We start from the raw sequence: 13,791 nt of genomic DNA on the forward strand, positions 1-13,791 counted from the left end.
TAGTAATGCAATCTTATGTATCTGAATGCAAGCTGTATCATATATAGCTCAGCAGTAAAGTTGTTGTTACATTATAGTGGGTTCCCACCAGGAACACTGAACCACCAGGATAAATAGGCACAAAATCAGAGTATTCGATTGTATGAGCTGGAAAGAACTGCTGGTAGGCAACGTAGTTTTTCTTTTTGCAGGCTACATATGGGAAAATATTTATTCCATGCGGCCAAATATTTTTTGTCCATGGTGGGAAAATCTGTACAACAGTCATTAAACTAACTTGCAACCTCTTGGTTTGTGAAAAGAAGTGCCCTTACTAGGTCTAGATGCTGGGGTAGACAACGTAGCACAAAGGCCACTAAATATTCTGCCATTATGGACGAAAACATTTGGCCACACAGGATGGTCTGGAATGAATTTCATTTTTGTAGCATATAACAGACAGCTGTTTATGTCAAAGGAATAAAGCTGGTTCATTTGCCTCAACATGTAGACTAGGAAATGGTGAAGTTTAAAATGTTCTGTTCCTGTAGCAATTCTTATGGCTTGATGGTGAACAGGATCTAGCCATCGTGGACTTCTTTATGGTAGAAGCATAGACATGGAATCCATAATCAAGTTTCAATCAAATCAGTGCACAATACAATCACAGAAAAGAACACCTATCAACACCTCATGAGATAGAAGATAGGGTGCATGCTTTATGGTGCTTATCTTGCAATTGGCTATATGAGGGACGAAACAGACTGCCAAATATGTAGTGGTTTTCAGTAAGATCAACAAAATGCTCCTCTACAGCTACAATCACCCCTTGATTCGAAGAAAAACGCTGACCAGCAAGGAAGAGTTTTACTTTTGAGAAGAGATAGAAGTCAGTGGGAGCCAAACCTGGGGAATAGAGTAGATGTTCCAACAATTCATAGTGCAGGTTCCTTAATTTTCCCATTGCCAAAGCATCTTTGTGGGCAGGTGCATTGTCCTGATGAAAGATGATTTTTTTCTGTAAACCGGGTCTTTTCTCACAAATTTTTTCGTCTAGTCTGGTTAAAAGATCAGAATAATATTTCCTGGTTATTGTTTTACCCTCATCAAGATAATTAATAAACAAAATGCCTTTAGCATCCCAAAAAACCGATGCCATGACCTTACCTGCTGATGGAACCGACTGTCTTCTTTGATGCTGAACAACCAGCTTCTGTCCACTGTTTTGACTGCTGTTTGGATTCTGGTAGGTGATAGTGAATCCAAGTCTCATCCATAGTAATAAATCAATGCACAAAATCAGTTTTATTCTTGTTACAATGCTCCAAGCACTGTTCAGAGATTTTCATGCGAGTGTGTTTTTGATCTGCTGTGAGCAAGCATGGCACCCATCTTGTGCAAAGCTTTTTCATTTGCAATTCTTCATGAAAAACATATCCTACACATTGTTTTGAAATGCCTATAGTCTCAGCAATTTTACGCACTTTGACTCGCCGGTCATCCAATACAATATCGTGCACTTGATCAATGATTTCTGGTGTTGTTACACTTTTTGGACGTCCTTAACGTGAATCATCTTCAAGGCTGGTACAGCCACGTTTAAACTGGGTAGCCCATTTCTTAATTGTTGAAAACGAAAGAGAAGAGTGCCCATAAACTTTTATGAACTTCGAATGAATCTCTTTTGGAGTTAAACCTTCTTTTACAAAGAATTTTATAACTGCACGATACTCAATTTTATCCATTTCAAGGGATACAGACAACACTTTTGCTTCAGACAGCTGTATAAAAAACACTACTTGATAGAATGACTAGCAATTTCATATCGATGCTTATGACAGGTGTACCAACTTAGAAAAAAAAAATTGTGCACATAGTGTTGCCATCTATGATCGAGAACTTTCAGACCACCTCCCGTATGTACACATTCAGGCCAGTATGGTGGTTAATAGCACAAGGACATCTATAGTCATTTTACACCAGAATACATGTAATAAATAAGTGGCATGCGTGTGTGTGTATGTGCGCACATGCACATTTGTAAAATCCATATATAAAAACAGAAATAAGTTAAACATTTTGGAATGCCCCTTTTTTACACAAACGTGGAGGTCCCCAGAACATTAGACATTGTACATACACTACTCACAGAAGACCACACCCTGCACCCTCATACAAAATTACCACCTAGTGATATCATAAACTTAATCAAACTAATAATATCAGCTAACTTCTTTAAGTTCAACAACAGCATGTATATTCAAATTTTCAGACTCCATATGGGCCAAAACATCAGCGAACAACTAGCGGAATTGTTCCTAGTACCCATAGAATCACCCCCCTCCCCCAACATCACCTTTTATGGCAGATATGTGGACCATATTCTATGGAATGGAGAACCAACACACATCCCCACCTTACAAGCATTCCTTAACAATTACAGCAACAGACTAAAATTCACCATAGAAACCAAACAGAACAAATCCATCAATTTCTTAAACCTGACATTAATCAGAACAAACAACAAAATAGCCACGAAAATATACCACAAACCCCTGCATCGGAAACTACCTCCATTTCAATTTATACCATCCATATTGAGTTAAAAAATCGGTCATCCTATCCCAATTTATAAATGCTTAAAAGTTTTCAACTAATTGTAATTATCTCAACACAGAAATAAAGAAATTAACACAAATTTTTAAAAATCTCAACTATCCTACGCAACTAATAAATTACACAAACAGGACAGTAAAAACCAGTCAACACAACCCAACAACGAAAACAAACTTCCCAACACAAAAAAGTTATCAAACTGCAATACATCCAGAACAGATACAAAGCCTACAAATACATTTTAAAACATACTGACTAGAAGCTGGTATTCACCACAGACCAAAAATTGGCAACACTTCTAAAACCCATTAAATCTCACACACACAAAGAAATATTAGAACACCACAACATAATCTACAAATTTCCTTGCCAAAAAAAAACTGATATCACCTACACAGGTTCTACTATCAGGTCTTTATGGGAAAGACTACAAGAACACTTCTGTGACTCTAACATCCCTATTCCAGAACATTGAAACACTAAAAAATGCAACATCAAAAAGAAAAATAGAATACAAAATAAAAGGGAAAACAGAGATAGCAGTTACATCCTTGAACAGAAACATACCCCACAAATCAACAAGGCAGTAATAATAGACAGACAAGATAACGAAACAATGCTTAGAATATCGGAAATGATAGCCATAAAATGTGACGAAAACTCAATGTCCACCAACCCTACATTATCTCTGAGTGTTGGAAGCACCATAACAAAAATTATGTCACAACTCCGACCAATCGATGATAACACAAGCACTTCAAAGGCAGAAACACCAAATGACATGACATAGCATCCACTTCCCCCATGAGTTTCCGATAACGATGCACGGTCATAACAGCTCGCACCCTGTCAACCCTATCCCTAGCCCCCTTTTACCCATAAACCCTTCCCCCCCTTCCTCAAAATCTATTTTCAGCCTCCTCTTTCATCCCCCCCCTGCCAAAAAGTGCCCTTAAAAATAATACTATATGTATATGTTATATAAAAAAACCTGGGTTTTTTCAAATTAATTCTCACACACTGCCTCAAATCCCCCATTTTTCCCAAAACCCCCTTCCCTTTTCACACCCTAACAGCAGAAGTATAAACATCGCAGAAAGAAGACAGCCTACAACATCCAAAAAAAGGTATGTGCGAATTTTCTTCCTCTATTACTCCGCATATATTTATCTCTAAAATACATCTATAATGCCCTAAGAATTCTTGAGTAAAAAGCCAATGACATTAAAAAAAGGGGCACTCCTAAATGAAAGCAGGCACAATAGTAGTTTTTAAGAGGAGTAACATGGGAATTTTCCCAAAAATAATACATATAATAAGTATATAATTTATATGAGATGGTAAATATTAATGTTCTGTAAAAATTTAACACCAAAGTGACAGTAGATTAGTCTGATTAATTCTGCCTGAGCGTATAGAGCTCAGACCAATTATGAAAGTTACTAAAATAATAACGACAGTCATTGGTTAAATGAAGATAGTCGATTAAAATATGAATGATGGATAGTCATCATCATCAAATTCCTGACATCTACGCTCAAGTGGTGTACAGGATATGATAGTACTACATGAAAAATTTACATTGTTACAAACTTCCTATCTAAAATTTTTCTCCACATCAGTCTATTACTTGTCAAGACTCCAATATTATCATTATCAGATCTTATATTTCTTCCAAGGCACATTGCACCATATCAATCTACCTATATCTTAGTCTTCCTGGGTCGTTTTCCTGCCAACCTGGCAGAGAACCCTTGTTTTGCTAATCTCTCCTCGCCCATTCTGTTTAAGTGACCATACCATCTGAGATTAGCTCTGCTAACGCACTCCTGGATGCCGACAATGTCAAGTTCTTTCCTAATATCCTCATTTTTAATATGATATTGCCATTGATGCCATCTGTTCATGCCTCTAATCTTTCTCAGGACTCTCATATCTGTGGTCTCTAGTCTTTGGTCAAGTGTTTTACTTCTGACCCAGCTCTCAGATACGTAGGTTAAAACTGGTTTGAACACTGTCTTGTATACAGCTAATTTAGTGTTCCGACTAATTTCTCTCTTATTCCATATGAATTTATTCACTTGACCTCCTACCATACCAGCTTTGTTGATTCTGCTGTTCATTTCCATATTTAATTAACCATCTTCAGTAAAAATCATGCCAAAGTAGCTGAAATGTTTTACTTGTTCCACAGGTTCTCCATTCATAACACAGTTGACATTTCAACAATTCTACCTATTTTCATTGTCTTTTTAATGCTGACCTTCATACAATATCTACTACAACAGTTATTCAATTTAGTCAGGGAATCTTGCAAACTTGTAGCGGATTTATTCAGAAGTATAACATCGTCCGCATAAAGCAAAGAGATGACATTAACATCTCCAATTCTGATATCACGTTTAATACCACTTTCCTTCATAATGTGATCCATATAGATAATGAATAAGAGGGGATAATGTACATCATTGTCTCACACCATATTTAACATTTAACCATCTTCCTGTACTTCCTTCAATCCTAACTGCCGACTTACGACTCAAATACAGACTAAGTATTGCTTGATATAATGCTCCATTGACACCATATAACTGTAGCGTATTGAATAGCTTCTCTCTTGGCACCTTGTCATATGCCTCTTCCAGATCGACAAAACTTAAATACAGATCTTTGTTATATTCCCATGCTTTGACTATTTGTCGTAAAGAGAAGATCTGATCCTGACAGCCTCTATTTGGCCTGAATCCAGCTTGTTCTTCACCAAGCTTTTCTTCCACAATTCTTCTCAACCGTTTCTCAAGTATACTTGCATAGATCTTGCCAGGAACACTCAGTAGGGAAATACCTCTGTAATTCTCACATTCAGTTTTATTTCCTTTTTTATATATGGGCACTATTAGAGCTCTACCCCAATCATCGGGAATTCGTCCCTCTGTCCAGGTTTTCTGAACTATGCACTGTAAGACTTTTAATCACCATACTTCATCATTTCTGGTCGAATATCATCTACTCCTGCTGGCTTTCCACATTTCAAGCCTTTGATGGCTTTTTCTACTTCAAGTTTGGATATGTATTCCTGACTGTATGCCTGTTGAGTGTTTTTTGCCACTGTGCTATCACTGCTTGTTTCATTTAGCAATTTTTCGAAGTAATTACTCCATACTTCAAGGATATCCTTTTCTCCTGTTTTCAGGTCACCTTTATCATCTCTAACTCCTTTTACAGCACTTTTTCCTCTAAGCATTCCTAAGCTTCTTCAACAACCTCCATTACCACCTTTATTTATTTTCTATGTTCCTGCCAAAGTTCACGAATGACTTTCGTTTAGCTAGTTTTACACAATGTTTTGCTTTCTTACACTTGTCTCTGTATTCTCTAAGAGCAAAAGCTGACTTATTTGCCAGAAGGTTTGCTCTTTTCTCCAAATTTTCCCAAAATATTTTTGTATGTCTGACAATCATTTCCTACTGTGCTATTCAGATCCCCAACAAGGATCAACTTTTCCTTTTTCATTGTGTCAGTTGCTTTTTCTAAAGCATCAAAAAATTCCTCCACTTCTACCTTAGTAGAACCTTCTGTGGGACCATAGGCACAAATAAGTCTCATTTTCCAGTTCCCCATTCTCATATCTGCCCACATCACTCTACTTGAGACTGCCTGCCATTCAAGAAGATTAGCCTCGTATTTTGTGTTGAATACTATGGCTACTCCTGATGATAGATAGTCTGACATCACAAAACTCACATAGACATGTCATCACCCATCAATAGGAAGGAGTAAGACCATGGCCTATGCAGAGACAAGTAAAGAACAAATTCCTCTGTTTGAACCCTGAACAGATTAGACAACCATAATTTAATTTCATCCTAAATTCAGTAGAGCTCTCTATTCCATGATGACTGCCACTGGGAAATAAGTTTTTGTCGGATAATATGATGGATGTTTGAGAAAGGAACTGACCTAGCCACAGTATCTGTAAGCTCATTTCCTTTAATCCCAACATGGCTTGGAATCCAACAAAAGCATTCATCTAAGTGTAGTTTTCATAACTGAAATAGGTGGTAGATTAAAAGAAAGCACTGGTTGTTTCTGTAGCTCTAGGCTAGGCTTTTTATTGTCTGAAGAGAACTTCACGAGTCTAAATATAGTATGCACCTTTGGCAGTGATACAATCTGATGTATTTTATAGCAAGTTCTGTTGCTTACAGCTCAACTGCAAAGTTGTTATGCTCTAGTTGGATTCGTGCAGATATAATTCAGTCTGGTAAGACAGAAGATGGCACAATATCCTCTGATTTTGAACCGTCTATGTAAATAAGCACAAAATCAGAGTAATCAATTCTATGAGTTTGAAGAGTTGCTAGTAGACAACAGCACGGATGGAAAATTTTGGTAGCCTATTGAAAGAAAAGCTACATGCTGGTATGTATGAATGCGACAGTGGAAGTGTATTTGATGGGGTATGTTGTCTACCACAATCACTAGGACATAAAGGAGAGCTTTTATCCCCAAACCAGAGTTTTATGGCAGTTATTCAAGCGTTGTACAGATTCTCAAAATGTGGACAAAATATAGACAGTTACATGGCATGGCCTGACAGCGATTTTATTTTAATATAATATTTTTAATATTATTTTAATATTATATATATTTTTTAATATAATATAATTTATTTTATTATATTAAATAATATAATAAATAGCCTGTTATATAATATAATATATAACAGGCTATTGACATTGAAATGACAAAGATGTCTATTTGTCTCAACTTACAGACTAGGAACAGTTGATGCGTGAAATGCTCCAGTTTCAATTCTGTTGGCTTGATGGTGAATAGGATCTAGCCAATGCAGGGTATGCTTCTGCTAAGGAGACAGTCCAGTACTTGTCCTGTAATTGATGTATATTGAGAAGGGAACTGAGTTTGCTATCAAATGTGCCCCAAGAACATAGCTTCTGGTACAACAGGGATGAATGTTAGTCCTATCATAGTTCTGGGTCAGGACGAAGACCACATCTGAAGCAAAAGTGCACACAAACTGTCTTCTGATGCAAAAATATGAACCCATCTGGAATTGCCTATTTTGAGAGTTGGTTAATGGCTTGCTGTAGCAGGCCATTGAACCTCATATTATATGAATCAGAGATGATGGTGAAGTCATCCAAATAGAGATAATTGAAGGAAGTTGCTCTGTTATTGAGTTGATCTTGATTACAAAAAGAATGACACTTAAAACTGACCTTGTGAGACTCCCTCTTCTTGGATACATGGTAGGAATAAAGCGGTTCTACTAGGATTTGGAAGATTTGATAAGATAAGTTCCTGATAAAAAGAGGGAGATTCCCTTTAAGAGCAAAATTATATGTCTTATAAGTATTTCAAATCTCCACACCATACTGAATGCTTTTTCCATATCAAAGAAAACAGATACTCTATGCTAACACTTTTGGACAGCATCTCTAATGGATGCCTCCAGCAGAGGCCTGACTAGAGGATCAGTAGTTGAATGACATTTTCTGAAGTCATATTGAGTTCTTGAAAAAGGTTGTTTCTCTCCAGAAACCATAAAAGACAAGAGTTAATAATTTTTTTCAGGATCTTGCAAAAGCAGCTGGTCAAAACAATTCAACTCTAGTTATTTGGGGATTTTGGATCCTTCCCTAGCTTAGGAAAGGCAATAATAATTGCCTTTTGCTAGGTATCAGGAAATATGCTGTAATCGAAAATTCTATTGTAAGAGAGCAGCAGTTGATGATGATGACGAGATGTTTTAACATCTCATAATGGATATAATCTGGTCCAACAGCAGCAGATGGATGGCATTTAAGCAAAGCAGCTTTTATTTCTTCTTTAGTGAATTTTTGTTGTATTTTTTGGTGCTGTTAGAGGCAATCTGGATTTGTTGTTTTTATGTTTTGCATTTTTGGGCAATGAATTCAGGAGATAAGAAGATGTTGCCAATGTTAAAAAAAAATCTCCACAAGTGTTGGCAATCCCTGGTGGATCAGCAACTGTGGAGTTATTGTGGGTGGTAGTATATCTGCCCTTCATATGGATGAAGTGTATTGGATCCCAGATTTCTTTTGACTCTGATGCCAGATGTGTTTGCTTGAGCATGTCTGAAAGCAATGAGGTTTGTTGTTGTGGGAATATCTTCGAAGACCACTCCAAGATTTCTTCTGAGCTTCTTGTAAATATCATTCCACAATGGCTTAGGAAAACGCAGAAGCTGACTAATGTTTCAGGAATTGCAGTTCTGGCAGCTTGTGCAATATACTCTGTCACATGATTCACTGTATAACTGATGCAAGAAGAGCTGACCATTGCAGAATTATATTCTGTGAATATATCTGAGGTGATGTCTGTGGCAGAGTTCATTCATGGTTGCCAGTGGAGGAAAGCGTAAGAGGATTTACTAGGTATTGCTGTTACTTTTGTGGTATATTGCCTCTTCGCCTCCTGATATTATTACTCTGTTTTTACATTTTGAATCTCCTCATCCTTCCACTGTTGGCTTGCTCAGAGTAAGTTGGATAGTGTCCCTCACTATTAGACCATTTTGGTATTGCTCTTGAAATCTTTGTTTTCTTGATCATGGGTGCTGTATCAAGCACAGATAGCAGAGCCACAACAGACAGTATGAGAATAACCACACTTCTGACATTTAAAGCAGTGCGTAGGATTCAGGATGTTCAGCCTTACTGGGCAGTTAAGACAGCCTGTTTAGACAAATAGTAATGGTTTTGGTGTTTTAAATTTAAGGATTATGTTCCTGGGGTGGGAACCATGTTACCATACCTAAGTATGAATATTCTCCTCATGGCTGTCATTCCCTGATCTTTCATTTTGGAGCAAATCTCTTCATCTGGTACATTAAGGAGATCACACTATGATATTTCACCTCTAGAAAGGTTCAAAATTTTGTGGGAGATGCAACCATAACTGGTAAACCCCCCCCCCCCACACACACACACATACACCTCAATAGATGTTGCACAAAGTACACTTCTGATTATCTTAGTTGATGCTTCAAGAAGTATATCTCCTGAACAGTTTCTTTACGGCCTTTAGAAATCCTGGAAACATGTCACCCTTTGAAGGCTGACATATTTCCAAGAGGGCATTCTGTTGAATGTATCAAAGAAGAGTAGCTATTGATTGCAGCTTCTTATTCAAATGTTCTGTTGATGTTCCTATGGATTCATGACAAGATTGGGGCTTGTTGAGGGGTCCCAGATAAACAAGGGAATGAAGACATGTTCTCACAAAGCATTTACATTTGTTCCAGAGTTCCCTATCCACCTCAGAGCCACAAATAGTTTTGCAAAAATTAGAGTCACAAAAACCAGCAATGTCCGGGAAGCAACGACTGCACTAGGAAGTGGAATGCCAGGGCTACCCAGGACCCCCATAGTCTGGGTAGCCATGGCATTACTTACTGCAACACTCTTGCAGGCAATCCTACTAGCTGACTGATCCTGACTACCACCTTCCAGGATGGTTTTTCTTGCCAAAAAGAGGCCAAAGTAGTGCCAAACCACCAAAATCCCCAATTGTGGTTTCACCACTAGGCACACATGGTTGCAAGGCATTGGATCTCAGTGGTGATGTAGAAGACAGGATAGTAAAAAAGACTCAGGAGAAGTAGAGTGAAGAATACAGGAACAAAAGCATAGAAAAAGAATAAGAATGAAAAGGGCCAGTATCATCACTATGAGGTTCCTTCCACCATGAACAGGTGAAACACATTAAGGGGATTTCCTCTGAGCCCAAGTTTGTGTGGGTCTTTCTAATCTCCAAGCAGTGTGATAAGCTTTTTTTTTTTTTTTTTTTTCCATATCAAGGAAAACTGATATTAAGCGCTCATATTTTAGAAAGGCATCTCTACTGGATGGTTCCAATCAAACGGCCAGACGATTGCTTGTTGAATGATATTTCAGAAGTGAGATTGTGTTCTAGAAAACAGGAGTGTTTCTCTCTAAAAATCATAAAAGGGGAGTTAACTATATATATATATATATATATATATATATATTGGATATTTATTTTTTTATTTTTATTTTTTTCTCAGTTACTTGCACAAAGTAACTGATCAGTTTAGTGGGGATTTTGGATATTTTCCTAGCTTAGGAAAGGTAATTCGTCTTTCTCCAGGTATCTGGAAATACATTCTTGCAGAAGATTCTATTGAATAACTTATAGCAAATGGAGATAGACATCAGATCATCTACAGCAGTTGGACAAAATTTAGCAAAATCAGCTTGTGTTTTATGAATTATCTATTTTACTCTTTAATACAACCTGAAGAAATGAGATCTTTTTGTTTTTCTGCTTTAGAATTTTGGTCAAATAACTTTGGGCGAGGGAGGGAACAGAAGAAAACTATAGATGTTTTAGCAAAAATCGCCACGAGTGTATCATCAATTGCTGTTGGGTCGACAAATGTGTATCGATTATGTTCAAGGATGTGGAGCTGTGGGGATATATCTACCTTTCAGTTTCCAGATTTTTCCCAAACTTCTTTACTGCTGATTGGTCTTGTTATGGAAGATGTATATTGCATCCAAGATGCATCCTGCTTGAGCAAGATTAAAAGTAATGAGGTTTATTGTTGTGGAGTATCTGCAAAAGACACTTCAAACTTTTTTTTTTCTGAGCTGCCTTGAATGTTCTGCAATCATCATTTCACCATGGCTCACAGAAAGGTGGAAACCAGAGGTTTTAGGAATTGTTTCAGCATGTGTAATATACTGTCATGTGTTTCACTGCATCACAGACTGGAGATAAGTGGAATGTCACAGAATGTAAGTCTGCCAAAGCAGATGATATCAGTGGTGTAATATATGGTTATATATTATATATCGATATCAGTGGTGTAATATATGGCAACTATGCAGAAAAAGTAGATATCACTGGAAAATGATCACTGCCAAATAAGTTCTCATCAATTTCCCACTTAAAGAGTGGAAAAAGGGAAAGCAGACACTTAAGTTGATGGCAGTGAATGTTTGAGTAGAGATGTGGAAAGTGCTTTCTGTGTTTAAGAGGAAGAGGTTATTGTAGGCGTAGGTTTCTGTGGTTTAGCAGTTCAAAAGAAAGATTTCGGTATTGTGACCACGTTTATTAAGATAAATAAAGATAAACAAACCCGACAAGTTTCGTATATGTCGTTTGACTTACATCTTCAGGGGTTAAAGGCAAATAAAAGTTTAAACATAAGAGATGAGAAATTACTCAAAATAGTCCATTAGATGTTGTTATAGCAGTCTAAGTGGGATGCTAGGCCAGATTTGAGTTCTTCCTTTTTTTTTTTTTTACGTCTTTTTGACATTCGTTCATACAAATTTCTCCTGATCTTCCCATCTGACCTATGTAACAGATGCCACAGGAACAATAAATTTTATAGACACCTGGTTTTTTTGAAGGGTGATGTGAAGGTTTCGGGGATGTAGAAATCTTGACATTTTTTCTAGCGGTAGAAAAGCTACTTTAATGTTATGCTTGTATAATAATTTGGCCAATTCTCCATTTATAGAAAACCCACCAACACAGGAAGATTTCTTAATGTTGCCTCACACCACCACCACCCCATGCAAAATATATGTTTAATAAAAACCTTGAGGGATAGAGCTTACAATATTTCCAGCACAGAAAAAAAGCAGAATGAAGAATTACATTATTTAACCCAGATCCTCAAAAAAAAAAAAAAAAAAAAAAAAAAAAAAAAAAAAAAAGTTTTGAACCTAAGGTAATCAAGAAAATCCTCAACACACCTCCTACAAGCATCTCACGAAAGCAAGATTTCAAGAACGCAAGTATGCTACCATACGTCAAGAATGTTGCAGACAAATTGGCCAAATACTATACAAGAATAACATTAAAGTAGCTTTTCTACCGCTAGAAAAAATATCACGATTTCTACATCCCCCCCCCCCCCAAAACCTCCACATCACCCTTTAAAAAAACCAGGTGTCTATAAAATTTATTGTTCCTGTGGCATCTGTTACGTAGACCACACGGGAAGATCAAGGGAAATTCGTATGAACGAACATCAAAAAGACATACAAAAAAAGAATAGGACACAAATCAGGCCTAGCATCCCACACAACTTCCACCGGCCATAATGTACTTTGGCATAAAACAAAATGTCTTATATTGAAAAAAACTGTTTCACAAGAAAATTCAAGGAAGCTGCAAACATGCTTATAATCCCAATGCAATGCAACAAAAACCAGAACCTAATTCTACACCAAGTTTGGTCAGCATTCATAAAAAATATACCTAAGTCGGACCTCGCACAGAGTGAAAGTGAACAACAGAACGTAACAACATCCAGCATTGTTCAAACATAACATGCATTAACGTATGTATAGATTCCACATTCGGATATTTTTAATTTGATGAACAGTTAGACTGCCATAACATCTAATGGACTATTTCGAGTAATTTCTCATTTCTTGTGTTTAAACTTTTAGTTACCTTTAACCTCAGAAGATGCAAGTCAAACGACATATGAAACTTGTCAGGTTTATTTATCTTTATCTTAATAAAGATGTAGTCACAATACTGAAATCTTTCTTTTGAAGAGGTTATTGTTATTGAGCATACACTCAACTCTTCCTCTATCACTACACCACAGAGTGTTGTGTCTGTTTAAATCCCCCATTAAGAGTAAAGGGAATGATAACTGCAAATGACATCACCAAAATCATCCTGAGAGATATCAGCAGCAGAATTAAGTAGCATACTGCCTCTACTTTTACATTAACCACCTAACTGGCCATTATTGATCAAATATGCATCCTCATACACTTCGTATCCATCATATATTTCAATGTAATATCAACGGTATTACAATTTTAATATGCACTTTCCATGATAACCATGATGTCTATAGACGTCTTGGCTGGTAAAGTGGTTAAGTGGGACTTGTCAGAAAGGATATGGCTCCCATAATGACGCTGATTTTTTCTTCAAAGGCAGGTCCATTCCCTGTCCTACCATTATGAATGATGGCTAATATTTTGTAATGCCAGATCATCACTTAGCTTCAGGCATGTTTCCTGCAGGTAATGAAGAAGCTTAGCTATGTAATTCACTTGCTATGCAATGTCTGTTCTGTTTGATAATTTTGCATTTTGTATTTTGGTCTCATGATGGAAAAAATAGTAAAACAAATATGTATACACATTA

At 36.9% G+C, this 13,791-nt stretch overlaps 1 protein-coding gene across 4 annotated transcripts in view; it reads right to left on the reverse strand.

The window, feature by feature from the left end:
* Positions 1-13,791, reverse strand: part of LOC150100781 (GRB10-interacting GYF protein 2-like) — a 525,021-nt gene that overhangs the window by 114,974 nt on the left and 396,256 nt on the right. The window lies entirely within an intron of this gene.

Source organism: Typopeltis vanoorti, chromosome 12, assembly GCF_054136105.1.
Source record: "Typopeltis vanoorti isolate ZY-2024b chromosome 12, IOZ_Tvanoo_1.0, whole genome shotgun sequence".
Taxonomy (NCBI): domain Eukaryota; kingdom Metazoa; phylum Arthropoda; class Arachnida; order Uropygi; family Thelyphonidae; genus Typopeltis; species Typopeltis vanoorti.